This window comes from Stenella coeruleoalba, assembly GCF_951394435.1.
Source record: "Stenella coeruleoalba genome assembly, chromosome: 7".
NCBI lineage: Eukaryota > Metazoa > Chordata > Mammalia > Artiodactyla > Delphinidae > Stenella > Stenella coeruleoalba.
This window is the reverse complement of record NC_137153.1, coordinates 43,087,543-43,110,012: the sequence shown is the minus strand read 5'-3', so window position 1 is coordinate 43,110,012 and position 22,470 is coordinate 43,087,543. Positions and strand designations below refer to the sequence as shown.

General features: G+C 46.6%; 1 long non-coding RNA gene across 1 annotated transcript in view; it reads left to right on the top strand.

The window, feature by feature from the left end:
- The window catches only part of LOC307188994, a 42,448-nt gene that overhangs the window by 15,857 nt on the left and 4,121 nt on the right, over positions 1-22,470 (top strand). Inside the window, exons 4-6 of the long non-coding RNA XR_013829091.1 lie at positions 7,990-8,072; positions 21,307-21,525; positions 22,198-22,310. This is a non-coding gene — a long non-coding RNA (uncharacterized lncRNA). The remainder of the gene's footprint in view (positions 1-7,989; positions 8,073-21,306; positions 21,526-22,197; positions 22,311-22,470) is intronic.

The window sequence follows — 22,470 nt, the reverse complement described above, 5'->3', positions numbered from 1 at the left end:
AGCTTCACTCAACGACCAGCAAGCTACAGTGCTGAACATCCTATGCCAAACACTAGCAAGACAGGAACACAACCCCACCCATTAGCACAGAGGCTGCCTAAGATCATAATAAGTCCATAGACACCCCAAAACACACCACCAGACGTGGACCTGCCCACCAGAAAGACAAGATCCATCCCCATCCACGAGAACACAGGCACTAGTCCCCTCCACCAGGAAGCCTACACAACCCACTGAACCAACCTTAGCCACTGGGGACAGACACCAAAAACAACGGGAACTATGAACCTGCAGCCTGCAAAAAGGAGACCCCAAGCACAGTAAGATAAGAAAAATGAGAAGACAGAAAAACACACAGCAGATGAAGGAGCAAGATAAAAACCCACAGACCTAACAAATGAAGAGGAAATAGGCAGTCTACCTGAAAAAGAATTCAGAATAATGATAGTAAATATGATCCAAAATCTTGGAAATAGAATAGACAAAATGCAAGAAAGATTTACCAAGGACCTAGAAGAACTAAAGATGAAACAATGATGAACAACACAATAAATGAAATGAAAAATACTCTAGATGGGATCAATAGCAGAATAACTGAGGCAGAAGAACGGATAAGTGACCTGGAAGATAAAATAGTGGAAATAACTACTGCAGAGCAGAATAAAGAAAAAAGAATGAAAAGAACTGAGGACAGTCTCAGAGACCTCTGGGACAACATTAAACGCACCAACATTTGAATTATAGGGGTTCCAGAAGAAGAAGAGAAAAAGAAAGGGACTGAGAAAATATTTGAAGAGATTATAGTTGAAAACTTCCCTAATATGGGAAAGGAAATAGTTAATAAAGACGAGGAAGCACACAGAGTCCCATACAGGATAAATCCAAGGAGAAACACGCCAAGACACATATTAATGAAACTGTCAAAAATTAAATACAAAGAAAACATATTAAAAGCAGCAAGGGAAAAACAACAAATAACACACAAGGGAAACCCCATAAGGTTAACAGCTGATCTTTCAGCAGAAACTCTGCAAGCCAGTAGGGACTGGCAGGATATATTTTAAGTTATGAAGGAGAAAAGCCTGCAACGAAGATTACTCTACCCAGCAAGGATCTCATTCAGATTTGATGGAGAAATTAAAACCTTTACAGACAAGCAAAAGCTGAGAGAGTTCAGCACCACCAAACCAGGTCTACGGCAACTGCTAAAGGAACTTCTCTAGGCAAGAAACACAAGAGAAGGAAAAGACCTACAATAACGAACCCAAAACAATTAAGAAAATGGGAATAAGAACATACATATCGATAATTACCTTAAATGTAAATGGACTAAATGCTCCCACCAAAAGACACAGATTGGCTGAGTGGATACAAAAACAAGACCCATATATTTGCTGTTTACAAGAGACCCACTTCAGACCTAGAGACACATACAGACTGAAAGTAAAGGGATGGAAAAAGATATTTCATGCAAATGGAAACCAAAAGAAAGCTGGAGTAGCAATTCTCATATCAGACAAAATAGACTTTAAAATAAAGACTATTAGAAGAGACAAGGAAGGACACTACATAATGATCAAGGAATCGATTCAAGAAGATATAACAATTGTAAATATTTATGCACCCCACATAGGAGGACCTCAATACATAAGGCAAATACTAGCAGCCATAAAAGGGGAACTCGACAGTAACACATTCATAGTAGGAGACTTTAACACCCCACTTTCACCAATGGACAGATCACCCAAAATGAAAATAAATAAGGAAACACAAGCTTTAAATGATACATTAAACAAGATGGACTTAATTGATATTTATAGGACATTCCATCCAAAAACAAAAGAATACACATTTTTCTCTAGTGCTTATGGAACATTCTCCAGGATAGATCATATCTTGGGTCACAAATCAAGCCTTGGTAAATTTAAGAAAATCGAAGTTGTATCAAGTATCTTTTCCGACCACAATGCTATGAGACTAGATATCAATTACAGGAAACGATCTGTAAAAAATACAAACACATGGAGGCTAAACAATACACTACTTAATAACGAAGTGATCACTGAAGAAATCAAAGAGGAAATTAAAAAATACCTAGAAACAAATGACAATGGAGACACGACGACCCCAAACCTATGGGATGCAGAAAAAGCAGTTCTAAGAGGGAAGTTTATAGCAATACAAGTCTACCTTAAGAAACAGGAAACATCTCGAATAAAAAACCTAACCTTGCACCTAAAGCAATTAGAGGAAGAAGAACAAAAAACCCCAAAAGTTAGCAGAAGGAAAGAAATCATAAAAATCAGATCAGAAATAAATGAAAAAGAAATGAAGGAAACGATAGCAAAGATCAATAAAACTAAAAGCTGGTTCTTTTAGAAGATAAACAAAATTGATAAACCATTAGCCAGGCTCATCAAGAAAAAAAGGGAGAAGACTCAAATCAATAGAATTAGAAATGAAAAAGGTGAAGTAACAACTGAAACTGCAGAAATACAAAAGATCATGAGAGATTACTACAAGCAACTCTATGCCAATAAAATGGACAACCTGGAAGAAACGGACAAATTCTTAGAAATGCACAACCTGCCAAGACTGAATCAGGAAGAAATAGAAAATATGAACAGACCAATCACAAGCACTGAAATTGAAGCTGTAATTAAAAATCTTCCAACAAAAAAAAGCCCAGGACCAGATGGCTTCACAGGCAAATTCTATCAAATATTTAGAGAAGAGCTAATACCTATCCTCAAACTCTTCCAAAATATAGCAGAGGGAGGAACACTCCCAAACTCATTCTACGAGGCCACCATCACCCTGATACCAAAACCAGACAAGGATGTCACAAAGAAAGAAAACTATAGGCCAATATCACTGATGAACATAGATGCAAAAATCCTCAACAAAATACTAGCAAACAGAATCCAACAGCACATTAAACGGATCATACACCATGATCAAGTGGGGTTTATTCCAGGAATGCAAGGATTCTTCAATATATGCAAATCAATCAATGTGATACACCATATTAAGAAACTGAAGGAGAAAAACCATATGATCGTCTCAATAGATGCATGGAAAGCTTTCGACAAAATTCAACACCCATTTATGATAAAAACCCTCCAGAAAGTAGGCATAGAGGGAACTTTCCTCAACATAATAAAGGCCATATATGACAAACCCACAGCCAACATCGTCCTCAATGGTGAAATACTGAAAGCATTTCCACTAAGATCAGGCACAAGACAAGGTTGCCCACTCTCACCACTCTTATTCAACATAGTTTTGGAAGTTTTAGCCACAGCAATCAGAGAAGAAAAGGAAATAAAAGGAATCCAAATTGGAAAAGAAGAAGTAAAGCTGTCACTGTTTGCAGATGACATGATACTATCCATAGAGAATCCTAAAGATGCTACCAGAAAACTACTAGAGCTAATCAATGAATTTGGTAAAGTAGCAGGATACAAAATTAATGCACAGAAATCACTGGCATTCCTATACACTAAAGATGAAAAATCTGAAAGTGAAATCAAGAAAACACTCCCATTTACCATTGCAACAAAAAGAATAAAATATCTAGGAATAAGCCTACCTAAGGAGACAAAAGACCTGTATGCAGAAAATTATGACACTGATGAAAGATACAAATAGATGGATACAAATAGATGGAGAGATATACCATGTTCTTGGATTGGAAGAATCAACATTGTGAAAATGACTCTACTACCCAAAGCAATCTACAGATTCAATGCAACCCCTATCAAACTACTACTTGCAGTTTTCACAGAACTAGAACAAAAGATTTCACAATTTGTATGGAAACACAAAAGACCCCAAATAGCCAAAGCAATCTTGAGAACGAAAAACGGAGCTGGAGGAATCAGGCTCCCTGACTTCAGACTATACTACAAAGCTACAGTAATCAAGACAATATGGTACTGGCACAAAAACAGAAAGATAGATCAATGGAACAGGAAGAAAGCCCAGAGATAAATCCACGCACATATGGTCACCTTATCTTTGAAAAAGGAGGCAGGAATGTACAGTGGAGAAAGGACAGCCTCTTCAATAAGTGGTGCTGGGAAAACTGGACAGCTACATGTAAAAGTATGAAATTAGATCACTCCCTAACACCATACACAAAAATAAGCTCAAAATGGATTAAAGACCTAAATGTAAGGCCAGAAACTATCAAACTCTTAGAGGAAAACATAGGCAGGACACTCTATGACATAAATCACAGCAAGATCCTTTTTGACCCACCTCCTAGAGAAATGGAAATAAAAACAAAAATAAACAAAGGGGACCTAATGAAACTTCAAAGCTTTTGCACAGCAAAGGAAACCATAAACAAGACCAAAAGACAACCCTCAGAATGGGAGAAAATATTTGCAAATGAAGCAACTGACAAAGGATTAATCTCCAATATTTATAAGCAGCTCCTGCACCTTAATAACAAAAAAAAAAAACAAAAAACACAGTCCAAAAATGGGCAGAAGACCTAAATAGACATTTCTGTAAAGAAGATATATGGACTGCCAACAAACACATGAAAGATTGCTCAACATCAATAATCATTAGAGAAATGCATATCAAAACTACAATGAGATATCATCTCACACCAGTCAGAATGGCCATCATCAAAAAATCTAGAAAAAATAAATGCTGGAGAGGGTGTGGAGAAAAGGGAACCCTCTTGCACTGTTGGTGGGAATGTAAATTGATACAGCCACTGTGGAGAACAGTATGGAGGTTGCTTAAAAAACTACAAATAGGGCTTCCCTGGTGGCGCAGTGGTTAAGAATCTGCCTGCCAATGCAGGGGACACGGGTTCAAGCCCTGGTCTGGGAAGATCCCACATGCTGTGGAGCAGCTAAGCCCATACGCCACAACTACTGAGCTCTGTGCTCTAGAGCCAGTGTGCCACAGCTACTGAAGCCCATGTGCCTAGAGCCTGTGCTCTGCAACAAGAGAAGCCATCGCAATGAGAAGACCGTGCACTGCAACGAAGAGTAGCCCCTGCTCACCACAACTAGAGAAAGGCCGTGCACAGCAACAAAAGACCCAACACAGCCTAAATAAATAAATAATAAAATAAATAAATTTATAAAAAAAAAAAAAAAACTACAAATAGAACGACCATATGACCCAGCAATCCCACTACTGGGCATATACCCTGAGAAAACCGTAATTCAAAAAGAGTCATGTACCAAAATGTTCATTGCAGCTCTATTTACAATAGCCCGGAGATGGAAACAACCTAAGTGTCCATCATCAGATGAATGGATAAAGAAGATGTGGCACATATGTACAATGGAATATTACTCGGCCATAAAAAGAAACGAAATTGAGCTATTTGTAATGAGGTGGATAGACCTAGAGTCTGTCATACAGAGTGAAATAAGTCAGAAAGAGAGAGACAAATACCATATGCTAACACATATATATGGAATTTAAGGGGAAAAAATGTCATGAAGAGCCTAGGGGTAAGACAGGAATAAAGACACAGACCTACTAGAGAATGGACTTGAGGATATGGGGAGGGGGAAGGGTAAGGTGTGACAAAGCGAGAGAGAGGCATGGACATATATACACTACCAAACGTAAGGTAGATAGCTAGTGGGAAGCAGCCGCATAGCACAGGGAGATCAGCTCCGTGCTTTGTGATCGCCTGAAGGGGTGGGATAGGGAGGGTGGGAGGGAGGGAGACGCAAGAGGGAAGAGATATGGGAACATATGTATATATATAACTGATTCATTTTGTTGTAAAGCAGAAACTAACACACGATTGTAAAGCAATTATACTCCAATAGGGATGTTAGAAAAGGAAAAACAAAACAAAACAAACAAAAAAAAAACAACAAAAAAACCCCACAATGAGATATCATTTTACATTCACTAAAATGAGGCTATTGAGAAATTGGAGGCTATTGGCTATCACACAGACAATAGTGAGTGACCACAGCTCTCTAGGGCCACCAGCCCTACAAAAGTATTCAGCATGGGATTTGCACATTCCCACATGGACTATTTTTTTAAATAGATTTTATTTATTTATTTATGTATTTATGTATGTATGTATTTATTTATTGGCTGCGTTGGGTCTTCTGTTGCTGTGCACTGGCTTTCTCTAGTTGTGGCGAGTGGTGGCTACTCTTTGTTGCGGTGTGAGGGCTTCTCATTGCGGTGGCTTCTTTTTGTTGCGGAGCACAGGCTCTAGGTGTGCAGGCTTCAGTAGTTGTGGCACACGGGCTTCAGTAGTTGTGGCTTGCGGGCTCTAGAGCACAAGCTCAGTAGTTGTGGCATGTGGGCTTTGTTGCTCTGTGGCATGTGGGATATTCCCGGACCAGGGCTCGAACACGTGTCCCCTGCATTGGCAGGCGGATTCTTAACCACTGCGCCACCAGGAAAGCCCCTCCCACATAGACTATTGTTGGTCAGAAGATAAAACTGATGTTTTCCATCCGTTGGATGGGGCCACTGAGGGTGCCCGAAACATATATTGGGGCAGGCCCTTGTAACTGTTCTTTCTCTCATGCTATAGACTGAATGTGTCCTGACAAAATTTATTATGTTGAAACCTAATCTCTAATGTGATGGTATTTGGAGGGGGCCTTTGGGAGGTGATCAGATCATAAGAGCTCCCTTGCTTCTTCTTACCATGTGAGGACACAGAGAAAAGATGAACTGTCATGGCACCTGTGGGTGTGTAGTTTGGCATATGTAGTTTGGCAAATCTAAAATCTCAGGATGATATATTCCTGAGTTAGTCCAACCCAAGACCACCACACACTCTTCTGGAAAATCCCCATTTTGCAGTCTGTTTCTGTTGCTTGCAACCCATGGACCCTATCAGATTAATAGTGATCTGGAGTGGTGTCACATTGCACCTGGCCATAATAACCTATGGTGGTCTTTCTAAAGACCATCAGGCTCTGGAAGGGGAGAAGTAGAACTTCATGAGCCTTTGTTCTAAGCTCTGTTATATGTTAGCTCAGAGGACTTGAGCTCTGAGCTATGCCTGTAAGTGGAATTGCTTGGATGACACATGGTCCCAGAACACCAGATCTCTCGTGACCCCAGGTCACTCCGAGGGTGAGACTGGCCTAAAAATTTATTCTAGTTGATGGCGATCAAGCCAGGATTCCATGTACCAGGAGAGAGGGCAGGTACTGAAGCTGCTGTCTGTGAGCCCTAAAGATGGGCTTAGGATGGCTTTTGGAATGAAGTACCACATCTAGGGTTTGGAGGAGATTTTGGGTTCTTGGGAGCCCAGCCAGGTGGGCCAAGAACTAGAAAAAGTGTCGCCCTTGGAATAGAGTGCCACTTCTGTTCCCGTATGGACATAGCACAGTGTGGTCAGTGGCTGGACCCACTGGGCCAACTGGAGTTCAGCCTGGTTTTCAGAGCACTCTGAAGCCCTCAAGCCCAGCTGACTGAGCATCTGAAGTTGGGCTCCTTGCTGTCCTGAAGTTGCATTCAGTCCCAGGTGTATTCATATAATCAACACATATGCCAGGCCCTGTGCAGGGCATTGGGGATATGAGGCGAATCAGATGTCCTCCACTCCTCTTTCTTAGGAAATATTGGAGACAGTCACATAAGCAAGAAAGGGCCAGGGAACATTACAGGTGCTACTGGGATGTATATCTGTACAGATAAGGGACCCAAACTGAGGAGGACTGAGAGCTTGGGAAGAGAGTACCAAGGAGGTGACAGAGGGGCATCTGGGCAGAGGGTGCAGCATGAGCAACGGTTTGGAGGCATAAAACCCTGGTGGGTGGTTTTGTCTGTTGCAGTGAAGGGTTAAATGGCCAGAGATGAAGTTAAAGAGGCCAGCAAAGGCCCAGTCATGGAGGAACATGTATGCTATATCAAAGGGTTTGGTTTTCATCCTCAAGTCAATGAGATTGAATAATTTTAATTGAATTGATGATAATAATTCAATAATTTCAAGAGGGGGATCACATGTTCATTTTTGCATTTCAGAAAGAAATTGCTCAGGAAGCAGATAGAGGATGCGTTGGAGGAGGTGAAATCGACTTCTGAGCGATGGGGAGGAGGTGAAGTTGGTAAGACCTGATTCCCTGAGTGCAGAGGGAAGGGAGAAGTTCAGCAGGATGCCCAGGTCCACTTGGATGATGACGGTGCCCTTTTTTTTTTTTAATTTTTGAATTTTATTTTATTTATTTTTTTATATAGCAGGTTCTTATCAGTTATCTATTTTATACATATTAGTGTATATATGTCAATCCCAATCTCCCAATTCATCCCACCACCACCACCCCCCTGTGCCACTTTTCCCCCTTGGTGTCCATACGTTTGTTCTCTACATCTGTGTCTCTATTTCTGCCCTGCAAACCAGTTCATCTGTACCATTTTTCTAGGTTCCACATATATGCGTTAATATACGATATTTGTTTTTCTCTTTCTGACTTACTTCACTCTGTATGACAGTCTCTAGATTCATCCACGTCTCTACAAATGACCCAATTTCATTCCTTTTTATGGCTGAGCAATATTCCATTGTATATATGTACCACATCTTCGTTATCCATTCGTCTGTCGGGCATTTAGGTTGCTTCCATGACCTGGCTATTGTAAATAGTGCTGCAATGAACATTGGGATGCATGTGTCTTTTTGACTTATGGCTTTCTCTGGGTATATGTCCAGTAGTGGGATTGCTGGGTCATATGGTAATTCTACTTTTAGTTTTTTAAGGAACCTCCATACTGTTCTCCATGGTGGCTGTATCAATTTACATTCCCACCAACAGTGCAAGAGGGTTCTCTTTTCTCCACACCCTCTCCAGCATTTGTTGTTTGTATATTTTTTCTTTTTTTTTTTTTTTTGGCAGTACGCGGGCCTCTCACTGCTGTGGCCTCTCCCGTTGCGGAGCACAGGCTCCGGACACGCAGGCTCAGCGGCCATGGCTCACGGGCCCAGCCGCTCCGCGGCATGTGGGATCTTCCCGGACCGGGGCACGAACCCGCGTCCCCTGCATCCGCAGGCGGACCCTCAACCACTGCGCCACCAGGGAAGCCCTGTTTGTAGATTTTTTGATGATTGTCATTCTGACTGGTGTGAGGTAGTACCTCATTGTAGTTTTGATTTGCATTTCTCTAATAATTAGTGATGTTGAGCAGCTTTTCATGTGCTTCTTGGCCATCTGTATGTCTTCTTTGGAGAGATGTCTATTTAGGTCTTCTGCCTATTTTTAGATTGAGTTGTTTGTTTTTTTAATATTGAGCTGCATGAGCTGTTTATATATATTGGAGATTAATCCTTTGTCTGTTGATTCGTTTGCAAGTATTTTTTCCCATTCTGAGGGTTGTCTTTTCATCTTCTTTGTATTTTCCTTTGCTTTGCAAAAGATTTTAAGTTTCCTTAGGTCCCATTTGTTTATTTTTGTTTTTATTTCCATTCCTGTAGGAGGTGGATCAAAAAAGATCTTGCTGTGATTTATGTCAGTGTTCTTCCTATGTTTTCCTCTAAGAGTTTTATAGTGTCCGGTCTTACATTTAGGTCTCTAACCCATTTTGAGTTTATTTTTGTGTATGGTGTTAGGGAGTGTTCTAATTTCATTCTTTTACATGTAGTTGTCCAGTTTTCCCAGCACCACGTATTGAAGAGACTGTCTTTTCTCCACTGTATATCCTTGCCTCCTTTGTCATAGATTAGTTGACCATAGGTGCGTGGGTTTAGATGATGGTGCTCTTTACCCAGATGGAGGAACTGGGAGGTAGGACATCTCTGGGTAGAGAGGAGATGGTAAGTGGACTTTTGGACAGATTGAGTGAGGGGTCCGTGAAATCTCTCTCTCACTATTTCTATCACTGCCCCAACCACAGCATTTTATAAATATGGCTCAAGTGTCCATGTGTCCATTCCACCTTCCCACCACTTGTGAACTGCAAGCCCTTTGAGCATGGAGATCCAAGTCTCACTCATCTCTGTGGTTCCAGGACCAGCACAATGACAGGTACCCAACAGTAGGTGCTCAATTAGTGTCCATTGAATGGCAGGCTGGGTGTCCCCATGGAGAGATGACTTCAGCCCATTCCCATCACTGAGTCCTTCTTGGAGTCAGATCCCAGACTAGTAGATGAAATCTCCTCTTAAAGTAGTAGAAGGGTGCCCTTTCCTCCCACTGCCATCGTGTGGGGTCCTGCAGCTTTGGACCAGGTGGAATGGGAAGTGGTCAGACCTGGGACATGTTGGGTGGCTGAGGAGGCCAGGATAAGACAGGTTGTGGAGCTGGCTGTGTCCAGACCAGGCCTCCCTGGAGTAGGTGCCCACACCCATTCCTGCTGCTCACAACAGGTAGATGGGCTGGGAGGGGCACTTGAGGCTGGTGGAAGGGTGGAGCAGGATGTTGGCTAAGGGGCCAGGTAAGACGGTCCAGGGACAAGCTGGCTGTATTGGCCATGCCCTCTGGCAGGCCCAAGACCTGACTGAGTTCGGTTTATTCACCTTAAGCCAAACAAGGCCTCTGTACCCACCACCCATCAGCAGGGCTCATGACTCAGACCTAATGGATCCTGGGTTGCCGTCATCAAGGAGGGGCTGTATTCCTAGAAAAGCTGGGCGCCAGTCCAAGTCTCAGTAGTCGGGGTGAAGTCTGCTGGGTGAGGCTGGGGTATGTCAGCTCAGCCAGTGTGCATGTCCCAGGCCTTCACTCTGACCTGGAGCAGGAGATGGAGAAATCACTGGCTTCCTTGCCTGAGCACAGTTCTTTCCTTACTGTGTTGATCCCAGCACTTGTGTAGGTGCCCAGGGCTTTTAGGGCTTGGCCTCGGCTCTGCTCCTAGGAATCCCCACTCAAGGCACTTCCTTGGCATCACAGTGGCTGCACACATCTCCCCTCATACTCTCCTCATCAGGGCCCTCACAGCTGCCCTGGGAGTCAGGCTGGTGGTGGTACATATCAGCGGGCCCATTTCTCAGGTGGGAACACATGCACAGGCCCAAAGAGAGGAAGGGAGGCACCCAAGTTCATCCAACAAGTTGGTGGCTGTGCTGAGACCTAAGTACAAGCTGGCCCTCCCCTCCTGGCACTCACTTCTTTGGTCACTCCACTCCAGCCACAATGGACTCCTTGATGCTTACTGCCTGAGCATGCCAAGCTCGCTCCTGTCCCAGGGCCTTTGCACTCGCCATTCCTTCGCTTGGCAGGCTCCTTCCCCAGATCTCTGCAGGAACATTTCCTTCTTGCTCACATGTCATCATCTAAAAGCAGCCTCCTCCCCTTCTGTCACATTGTCCCCTTACACCATAATTTCTCTTCTGTATAACATATCATGTGCTCATTTTGTATTTCTTTGTTGTCTGTCACTCCACTAGAATATAAGCACATGGAAGGCAGGGACTTTGTCTACCTTATTCACAGCTGAATTCCTGGTGACTAGAATAGTGCATGAAATATAGTAGGCACTTAATACGTATTTGTTGAAGGAATGAACAAACTCAGATCTCTGGGATGCAGAGAGGTACAAGGAGAGAGTTCAAGGTCCAGAACTCTCTCCTTGTACCTCTCTGCATCCCGGAGAAGCTAGAGCAGGAAGGTAGTGAGGGAGGGGTTGGCTCAGGCTGGAGGGAGACAGCCCCTTTGCCAGAGACGCACCAGGCACTCTGACCCAGGCTGTGCCACCTGGGGTCTGGCATGTGTCAGCGGGCTCTCTAGGGTTCTCACGACCTCCCAGGAGCATGGAGGGACCAGTGGGGATAGCAATTGCCTTCACTCCACTGCTCCCTCTTTTCCAAAGCTGGGACCATCTCTGTCCTTGGACCCACTGTCTTCTGCCCCCTCTTGGAACTGTTACTCAGTATTTACTGGGCACCTACTGTGTGCCAGGCCCAGGACTGGGCACCCAGAGAGCTTTATGAGCAAGGTGGACAAGCAAATGCCACGAGAGCACAGGGCAAAGACTGATGGAGGAAGGAGGGGCAGTGGGAGGGGGGCATTCAGGAGGACAGCAGTGACCTTGCCCAGGCTGGTGGAGGGCAATAGGAAAGGTTTCAAAAGAGAGGGATATTTGAGCTGGTTTTTATAAGATGGGGCTGAGGGGGATAGAGATGGGAGACCCGGCATTGCCGGCAGAGAGAATAAATCATGCAAAGTGTTCAGTAGAACTGAAGAAGTGTAGGTCCAGAGTGGGGCTGGGTAAAGATGAGGCTGAAAATGTAGGTTGGAATCAGAGGCTGAAGGGCCTTGAACAACAAGCTGAGGAGCCTGGGCTTTGTCCTGCTGGCAGGGGGCAGCATTACAGCACTTTGGGCAGGGGTGACTTGGTCCAATTTGCATGTTAGGAAGCTCGTCCTGGCCGCTGTGTGCAGTGGTTTGGAGTGGCAGGTGAGGAGGCAGGGATATGAGCTAGGAGACTATTGAGGTAGCCAAAGATAGTCTAGGTCAGAGATGAGGGTGGCCAGGCCCAGGGTAAGGTATTGGGTGGAGAGGGACGGCGTCAAGAGCTATTGAGGAAGCAGAACCTATACACTCAGTGGAAAAACAAAGAAGGCCGCAGGCTTGGCTCTCAGATTCCACAGCTGGAAGGTGGGGGCCAGTGATTTGGCCCCCCTGACCGTTCCAGGCTTGTCTCATGCCCCTCTCTATTCACTGACGTCACCTTGGCTACACTGGCTTCTCTGTTCCCTGATGTGCCAAGCTTCTTCCTGCCTCAGGGCTTTTATACATTCTGTTCCCTCTGCCTGCAACACTGCTCCACTCTGCTACAGCCTGCCCCGCCCACTCACCCTGTGGCCTTCTCTGATTTCCCAGATGGACAGGTCAGTCTTGGATCCTCCTAAAGCACTGAGCGTGTCTCATTCATGGGACTTATCCCAACAGTGATGATACAGTTCCGCTGCTCATTTAGTACCAATCACTCACTTAACCACAAGCTCCTTGAGGGCAGGAACTGTGTCTGACTTATTCCCTGCTGTATCCAAACACTCAGCATAGAGCTGGGCACCTAGTTGCTCATTAAACTCTTGTTGAATGAATGGGTGAATTTCAAATTAATGAATGAGGTTTATTTGGATACATTAACATCCACAGGGATGTTGTCCAATAGCAGTTGGATATAAGAGTCAGGCTCACACTTTGGTGGGAGGACAGATTAGGAAGTTTGTTACTGTGAGTGAATGTAGGAGGTGTTTGTCTGAGGAAAGAGACCTTGGGCAGCGGGGAATGGTAGGTGGGCTTGGCAGCCCACAGGCTGCCCTTGATTTTACTCTGGACTTTGGAGGATGCAGAATTCAAGCTTTCTGTTCCCTTGAACAGCTAAAACCATTAGCAGCCATTCCTGCCACAATCATAGAGGTCTAAGGTCCAAAACAAGGAAGGTGACAAGCTCCTTTGCTCCATTCTGTCCCCTTCTCACTCTAACCTGGGACACTGGCAGACAGACCTGGGGACCAGGTGAGAAATGCTGAGAGACCCAGGAGCTTCATCATATGCAAGGGTGGGGGGACTTCCCTTGTGGTCCAGTGGTTGAGACTCCACACTTCCACTGCAGGGGGCACTCGTTCGATCCTGGTTGGGGAACTAGGATCCCGCATGCCGTGCAGCCAAAAAAAACAAAAGCAAGTGTGGGGGCAGGCAAGGGGCTGGACCTGCTCAGCCTGGAGGTGCTCATCTGGGGTTCATGCAGGTACAGGAAGCTAGACAGGGAAGCAGATCTCTTGTGTGAGGAAGGGCTCCGTTCAAAACCATCCAACAATGAAGACAAATACTGTGTGATATCACTTATATGTGCAATCTAAAAAATAAAACAAACTAATGAACATAACAAAACAGAAACTGACTCACAGATATAGAGAACAAACTAGTGGTTACCAGTGGGGAGAGGGAAGGGAGTGGCATGATACAGGTAGGGGATTAAGAGGTACAAACTACTGTGGATAAAATAAATAAGCTACAGGGATATATTGTACAGCACAGAGAATATAGCCAACATTTTATAATAATTATAAGTGGAGTATAGACTTTAAAAATTGTGAATCACTATGTTGTACACCTGAAACTTATATAACATTCTACATCATCTATACCTCACTAAAAATATTAAAAGAAATCAAACCTTAAGAAAAACCCATCCAACAATGAAACTTCTCCCCCTCACTGGAGGATGAATGACTTCTTGGTGGGGCTGCTGTAGGAAGGTCTGAGTGGAAGAGGAGAGAGAACCTAGATGACCTTTAAAATTCCCCTTCCTTTATGAGATGGCGTTCTTACCTTAGGGCAGGAAATCATGGTTAAATATTTGCTCTGCCCAGCTGGGCAATGGAAGGACATCTGCCACCTGTCCTTCCACCTCAGAGGCATTCCTGAGAAGGGGCAGGAGGATCTCAACGCTGAGTTATGGACCTCAGGTGGGCTTGGCTGTAGATCCCAGGCTTCTATCAGCCTGTGAGGGTGATTGTCTGGCTGCCTGTGGCCCCCAAAGGGGCTATTCTTGAACAAGAATCCTTCCCATTAATTCATTTAACTATTTTTACAACCTATTCGTAGGCTTGAAATCATTCAAAGTAAAAAGGTTTTTTTTAAAAAAACAAAACACTGATTCAAATACTTCAGAGTAGGGCTCAGCATCTGTAGTTTAAAGTTCTCCCCAGGGAAATTTATCTGCAGATGGAGCTGAAAATCACGGATCTAAACGAATTAGAGGAATGCATATGTAAATAAAATTTTGTTATTCTCTTTATAATCTGAAATTCTTTGAGGCTTCCCTGGTGGTGCAGTGGTTGGGAATCAGCCTGCCAATGCAGGACACAGGGGTTCCGGCCCTGGTCCGGGAGGATCTCACGTGCTGCGGAGCGGCTGGGCCCATGCACTACAACTGCTGGGCTTGCGCTCTGGAGCCCACGAGCCACAGCTCCTGGGCCCGCGGGCCACGACTCCTGAGGCCTGCGCGCCTGGAGCCCGTGCTCCTCAATGGGAGAGGCCGCCGCAGTGAGAGGCCCGCGCACGGCAGCAAAGAGTGGCTCCCGCCTGCCGCAGCTGGAGAGGGCCTGTGCGCAGCAAATGCAGCCAAAAATAAATAAATTAATTAAAAAAAAAATTCTTTGAAAACAGATAACCAAATATCTTAGTCATATACCTGTATAAGTAAGGGGAAGTTTTAGATACTGATTTTTCTTTTTTAAATTCTTATTTTAAAATTAATTAATTAATTTTGGCTGTGTTGGGTCTTCGTTGCTGTGTGCGGGCTTTTCTCTAGTTGAGGCGAGCGGGGGCTTCTCTTGTGGAGCACGGGCTCTAGGCATGCAGGCTTCAGTAGTTGTGGCTCACGGGCTTAGTTGCTCTGCGGTATGTGGGATCTTCCTGCACCAGGGCTCGAACCCGTGTCCCCTACATTGGCAGGCGGATTCTAAAACACTGCGCCACCAAGGAAGTCCCCTAGATATTGATTTTTCCTGAACAGAATCTTATCTGTATTTAACCCATTTAAATGTAAAAGAACATAGACTACATGCAAAGCATGAGGGCATCTTCCTTACAATATGTTTTATTTTACTTTTTTTTCCTCTGTCAGTTGCACCCTCTTCATGGTGCAAAAAAAGAAATAAAAATAAATGAAAAGAATAATTTCTATTTATACCTTATTTCATACTCTGCAAAGTGTTTTCCCATCTGCTATCACCACCTCTCGTCTTCACAGCAGCCCTAGGAGGGAGACAGAGCCAGAATTATCTTCCCCATTTTATGGTGGGTAAACTGAGGTCCAGTTTAACAAAAGCAGCTTTTCTGAGCTCACGAAGTTGGTTAGTGTCAGCACTGGCCAAAGGAACCCATGACTCCAGCCCCTTTTCTCTGCCTCTGACCACCTTCCAATTGCTGCTTTTTTGTTTTCTTTTTGATATCTCTGTCTCAGTCTCTCTGAATTAGTCTCTCTTTGTTTTCCTCTTTTTTTTAAATAAATTTATTTATTTTATTTATTTATTTTTGCCTGTGTTGGGTCTTCGTTGCTGTGCACAGGCTTTCTCTCTAGTTGCGGTGAGCGGGGGCTACTCTTTGTTGCAGTGCGCAGGCATCTCATTGCAGTGGCTTCTCTGGTTGCAGAGCACGGACTCTAGGAGCGCAGGCTTCAGTAGTTGTGGCACGTGGTCTCTAGAGCGTAGGCTCAGTAGTTGTGGCGCACGGGCTTAGTTGCTCCGTGGCACATGGGATCTTCCCCGACCAGGGCTCAAACCCATGTTCCCTGCATTGGCAGGCGGATTCTTAACCACTGCGCCACCAGGGAAGCCCCTGTCTTCCTCTTTCTACTTGTTTCCCTCTGCCTCTTGCTTCAGCCCTCAGTCTGGAGTCAGCTTTGCAAGTTGTCCAAACTTTTTCTCACTTCCAAAATCTGCTGGCCATAGCCCCAGCCCCCGCCCCAGGCCACCACAAGCTCAGCGTCTCTGCAGAGAACAAACCCTTTCTAGATGCCAAGGTGCAGATAGGTGACACCTCCGGCCTCTCCATCTGGCCTCAGGTAAGATAAGGGTGGGGATCAGCACTATAAACAGGCCTCTATCGTCCCTGGCCCAGGCCCCAGCTCACTCAGGCCACGTCAGCCCAGGATCAGCATGGCTGTTCGCCTGTGGGTGGTCACCCTGGCCTTGGCTGCCCTCTTCCTTGTGGGCAGGGGTGAGTAGGCAGAGCCTGGATTCTCTGGCTTGGTGTTGGTAGGTGAGCTTGCGTGGAGCAGAGGCAGGGCCTGGAGCACCCTCTAAGGCCTTGGTTTTCTCCATATACCTTCTTTCTGCACACTGGGCTAGGAGAAAAGAAACCTGGGTTCAAATCCTAACCCTGTCCCAGAATTGCAAAAGTCCCCTCCCCTCTTGGGGACTCTGTTTCTCCAGCTATAAAGTAGGAGGTTGTTCTAGTTCAAAGCTGCACTGAGCAACTACTGGGCTAGAGATCGGGGAGGCAGAAGAGAGAAGTCTTATCTCTGGGGAGATAGGCAAGTCTGGTGGCTGTAGGGTGGTGGGTGCTGAAGAAAGCTTGGCCTGGGTCCTCTGAGCTCCCATCTGCTCTGACAGGCTGTGGTTGTGGGGCTGAGAGCAGCCTTGTGAGCACAAGGGAGCCCTCGCCCTGGGCTACACACATGCCCGCAGGAGTGGGGCCTGCTCAGGGCCTAGGGCACCTCTGCAGTCTCGCACCTGCTGGGTATCAGGCATTGTTCTGAGCCCTTAGAACTTATCAGTGAGCACACCAGAAAAAGAACTGTCCTGATAGGTCTTTAAATCCAGTGGGGTTTGAGGGAGGGGAACCAACAATAAACAAGACAGGTGCAATGTATGTTAGAAGGTGATAAAGCCTAAGGAAAAAAATACCAGGCAGGGTGATGGGGATTGAGAGGGGGTTGCAATGTTAAATAGGAGGAGTTCTCTCTGAGAGGCTGATGTTTGAGCAAAGCTTGAAGGAGGCAGAGGAGTGAGCCATGGGGGTATCTAAGAGAAGTGGGTTCCAGGCAGAGGGAACAGGCAGTGCAAAGGCCCTGAGGTAGGAGCATGTCTGGAGCGTTTGAGGTACGGCAAGGAGGCCAGCGGGGCTAGAAGAGAGTGAGGGGCAGGGTGCAGAGAGATAGGAGAAGAGATGATACAAGCAACTGGGAACTATATTGGGTAAGGCATTGGAGGTCAATGTGAGGGCATGGCTTTTCCTTTGAGTTAAATGGGAGACACTGAAGTGTAATGAGCAGAGTTATGTGTTAAAAGGTTTGCTCTGGTTGCTAAGTTGAGAACAGACTAAAAGGGGAAGCAGGGAGACTATTTAGGACACACCTGGACAAAGTCATGATGTTACAGAGCAAAGCCCAGCAGGACCCCAGGGACATTGGCCTCATGGCCAGTCTCAAACCCATTTCCCCAGCTGGGGACATAGACTAGGAGCTGACACAATAGAGAATGGGTCTGCAGACTCTGGCCTGGCACAGCCTGCTTACTCCCAGCCTGGCATCCATTCCATCAGCAGCTCTCTTGTTGGGAACACTGAAGAGGCTGCCCTAAAGAGAGTCCTTTTGCCCATTGCAGATTCCTGCCTGGGCTGTGTGAGGAAGGGGCACACTGGGCCAAGGTCAAGGGCAGGCTGGGGGTAAATGCAACTTCCCACATCACCCAGGAAGAAACTCTGACACCAGAGAAGTTCTGAACTTCTCCCCCACAATGCACATTAGTGGTCAAATCCTGGACACTCACTGTGTGAAGGGCATTGCCACTTGGAGGCAGAGACAAAGGAACCCCAAGGCACTCAGGCCCGGCAAGAGTGACCCGGTGAGTGGGTGAGCACATGGTGGTGTGAAAGAAGCTACTAGGGTCTAGCTGCTTGTGGCCCCCCCAAATTCATATGTTGAGATTCTAACTCCCAAGGTGATAGTATTGGGTGGTGGGACCTTTTGGGGTGATTAGGTCATGAAGCCAGAGTCCACATTAATGGGATTGGTGCCCTTATAAACGAGGCCCCAGAGAGCTCCTTCACCCCTTCACCACGTGAGGACACAGTGAGAAGGCACCGACTACTAACCAGGAAGCGGGTTCTTGCCAGACACCAAGTTTGCCGGCACCATGACCTTAGACTTCCAGTCTCCAAAAGTATGAGTAATAAACGTTTGTTGATAAGCCACCCAGTTTATGCTATTTTTGTTATAGCAGCCCAGACGGACTAAAACAGAAGCCTAAGTCCAGGCCTGCTCAGGAAGCCCTGGGGGATATCAGGGAATACTTCACTGGGAGGTGGTCTGTGTCTTGAAAGGAGGGTCTGACTCAATAGGAGGAGAAGGAGAATAGGGACATTTCAGGCAGAGGGACCAGCATAAGCCAACACAGAGCTTGTTCCAGAAGAGTGAGCAGAGAGGAATGGCGGGGGCATAGGGGCATGGGGAGGTGTACGAGGAAGTGAGCCCAGGGGAAGTTTGGGGTCAGCTCATGCGGTGCCCTAAACGTAAGATGAAGAGGCTTAGTGGTCACAATAGGGAGCCTTGGAAGGGCTTTATTATTATTTTTTTAATGCTTTTTCTCCCCCGCTAACAATTATGCACCATGAAAGGTACAAGTCTTATCACTCAATGAATCCTATTCAATGAGGTTTTTTTTTTTTTTTTTGCAGTACGCGGGCCTCTCACCGCTGTGGCCCCCCCCTTTTGCGGAGCGCAGGCTCCGGACGCACAGCCTCAGCGGCCATGGCTCATGGGCCCAGCCGCTCCGCGGCATGTGGGATCTTCCTGGACCGGGGCACAAACCCGTGTCCCCTGCATCGGCAGGCGGACTCTCAACCACTGCGCCACCAGGGAAGCCCCTATTCAATGAGTTTTGATGAGGCATATACCTGTGTAACCCAGACCCTTACCAAGATACAGAACAGTTCCATCATTCCAGAAATTTCCTTCATGTCAGTCAATCCCTGCCCCTACCCCACCCCTGCCCCAGAGGTAACCACAGCTCTGACTTTTTTCCACCATACATTAGTTTGCCTGCTCTAGAATGTCACACAGATGAAACCATACAGTGTGGAGTCTTTTGTGTCTGGCTTCTTAGGCATGTTTTTGAGATTCAGCCATGGTGTTGCATGTTATCAGTTATTGGATTGTTGGGGTTTATTAATTAATTAATTAATTAATTTATGGCTTCGTTGGGTCTTTGTTGCTGCACGCGGGCTTTCTCTAGTTGCAGCGAGCGGGGGCTACTCTTTGTTGCGGTGCGCGGGCTTCTCGCTGTGGTGCCTTCTCTTGTTGTGAAGCACGGGCTCTAGGCATGCGGGCTTCAGTAGTTGTGGCTCGCAGGCTCTAGAGCACAGGCTCAGTAGTTGTGGCGCACGGGCTTAGATGCTCCGTGGCATGTGGGATCTTCCCGGACCAGGGCTCGAACCTGTGTCCCCTGCACTGGCAGGCTGATTCTTAACCACTGCACCACCAGGGAAGCCCTATTGGCTTTTCATTGTTGAGTTGTATTGTACTGTACTGTGTATCACAGTTTATCCATTCGCCTGTTGATGGACATTTGGATAATTTCCAGTTTGGGTGATTATGACATGGAAGGGTTTTGAGCAGTGTGGTGACAAGGGTAGATTTGCATGTTGACACTTCAACAGTGCATCAGAGGTCAGTTTTGGTTCCCTTCTTCCTCTCTGCCTTGGAAATCTCTTGTAATAGCATCTCCAGGAAAAGCTAAAACCACAGCGCCTCGCCCACCTCTAGGGATAGAGAGCTCTCCACTTCTGGAGACAGCCTCCTTCATTAAGGCATAGCTCCCACTGAGAGAAAATTCTGGAACCCACACCTGCTTCTTTGCAGCCTCCTCACGCAGATGAGCTCTGCCCTGTGAGACTGAGAATAGCTCATCTCTCCCATGGCCCCATGACAGCCCTTCAGAGACTTCAGGAAGCAGCCTGCCCTTCTTCAACTTACATGGATACCTTTTCTTACACCTGTGGTCTTAAATACAGATCCCGTTCCCTCATCCACCTGTCACACTCGCCAGTCACATCACAATTTGCTCATGTCCTGTAAGAAGTTCGTCCAGAACTCAAGGGGCCATGGGGCATGACTGCGTGTGTGGAGTGACAGATCCATGTGCAAATCCAAGCTCTGCCCTTAACAAACTGTGTTGCTTTACCTGTGAGCCTCTTTCATAAGTTGGTCAAGTTTCCCGGGAAGCAGACTCTGGGGAGTGCTCACGGGGTAACACCTATGAGGGATGAGGGATGTTGACTGTGATGTAGTAGAGCTGGGATGGCCCATTAGCATCATTCTGAGTAGAGAGGAGTAGTTCAGACCGTTGTACCCACATCACGCTGACATTGGATGCGAGCTGTTTCTGGGTAGGGAATGCGACCTTGGGCAAGGCAACTCCATTCTCTGAGGGTAATTCCCAGGAAAGGACTCTGCCGTGAGCAGCCAATACTCCTGGCAGCTGAGGAAATGAGTGCCTCTGGGGGTCGCAGACCACTGCTTCCTCTCCTGCCTGTTACACAGGCTTGAGAAAGCTGTGAATAGCAGTCAAGATCACGTGTTGTCATGGCCTGGTACACAGTAACTGAATTATTTTCATTGCTATTATATGGAATATAACAATCCCAGTGGGATCTAACTAATAACGAACAGGCTGGACTTTGATCTCCCTAATTCTAGACTTTCTGTCTCAGTTCTTATAATACAAGGTCACATGAGCTTTCTGGGAGCCCCTCTCTGGTGACTCACTACCTTTCCTTGAGGAATTCCAGATGGGGTGGTGGCTGGACAGATGCCCCAAAGAAGCTGTCCTCAGGCCCCTGGACCTGGGGCCTAGAGCCAGTATCACCTAATTCTTGCTTCTTTGCCTTTCAGAAGTGCCAGTGTCGGCAGCAAAGTTCATTTTCTCAAGAATGCTAAGGCAGCTGCTTGCAGTTCTGGCCTCAGGGCTGCTGATCTGGCCTTCCTTCTGCAGAGGGGAGCCCTCTCATCCATGCTGGGAAACCGGGCTGCTGCTTCTTTACACTCCTGCTCATACAACTTCAATGGCTCCGCAGTGGCCAGGGTGGCCTCCTGAGCATGCATGCTCCCCAGGTTAGCCCTTCCAGGCTGAGCAGGCCCACCCGCTTTGCCAAAGATTCACGGCTAATCAGTGCAGAGCTCAGGTCTCTCAGGCCTGGGGCCTTCACTGCTGCAGGGCACTGCCCCCCTCACCATATCCCTACCCCAGACCCCAATCCTAGTCCTGACCCAATTCTGACCCTGACCTCAGGGCTGGCTTGAAACCCTTTCAGACTGAGCTTCAATTAAGTCCCATTTCTCCAGCCTTCTCATACTAGGGGCCTGATAGGTCATGCGGGCCAGGGTGAGTTCAGGAGCCCCCAGGGAGGCGGGGCCTCCTAGGAATGATGGGTGGTTCCGTCTCCCGGGGTCCTCAATAGGACCAGCAGCAGGGTTCTATTAGACCCCGTGAGGAGTGTGTGAGCCCATAAAGACAGGCACTCACCTGGATGCCCGCATACTTGGGCTCAGCAGATATAGGTACACACTTACGTACACACCCACGGTCCACGGTCGTGTACACACACATAAGCAAACGTGCCAAAGGGCCCTGAGTGGTTGGTTTCATGCTCTTTGGACCCACACTGGGGCCTTCTTGAATCTGGCTCCTCCGTGGAGATCCCCGCCTGGCTGCAAGCAGAGCCCCCAGTTCCCTCCTCTCTGCCTCCGAATCCCTGAGCACCTCCCCCTTCCTCTCTTCCACAGCCCATCTGTGAGCACATGGCAGAATCTCCAGTCTGCCCCTAGATATATGACCCAGTTTGTGGCACTGACGGGGTCACGTATGACAGTGAATGCAAGCTCTGCTTGGCTCGCATGTAAGTCCACCCCCCCACCTTCCCCTGGGTTGGCTTGGGTGGGCCCCATCTGTGGTGCATATGAGTCTGAAAGGAGCAGGTCTTGACCTGCTTCTTCCTTCACTCACACTTGGCCTGGGAAGAGTCCTCCAACATTTGCCCGTAACAGAGTGAGTGCAAG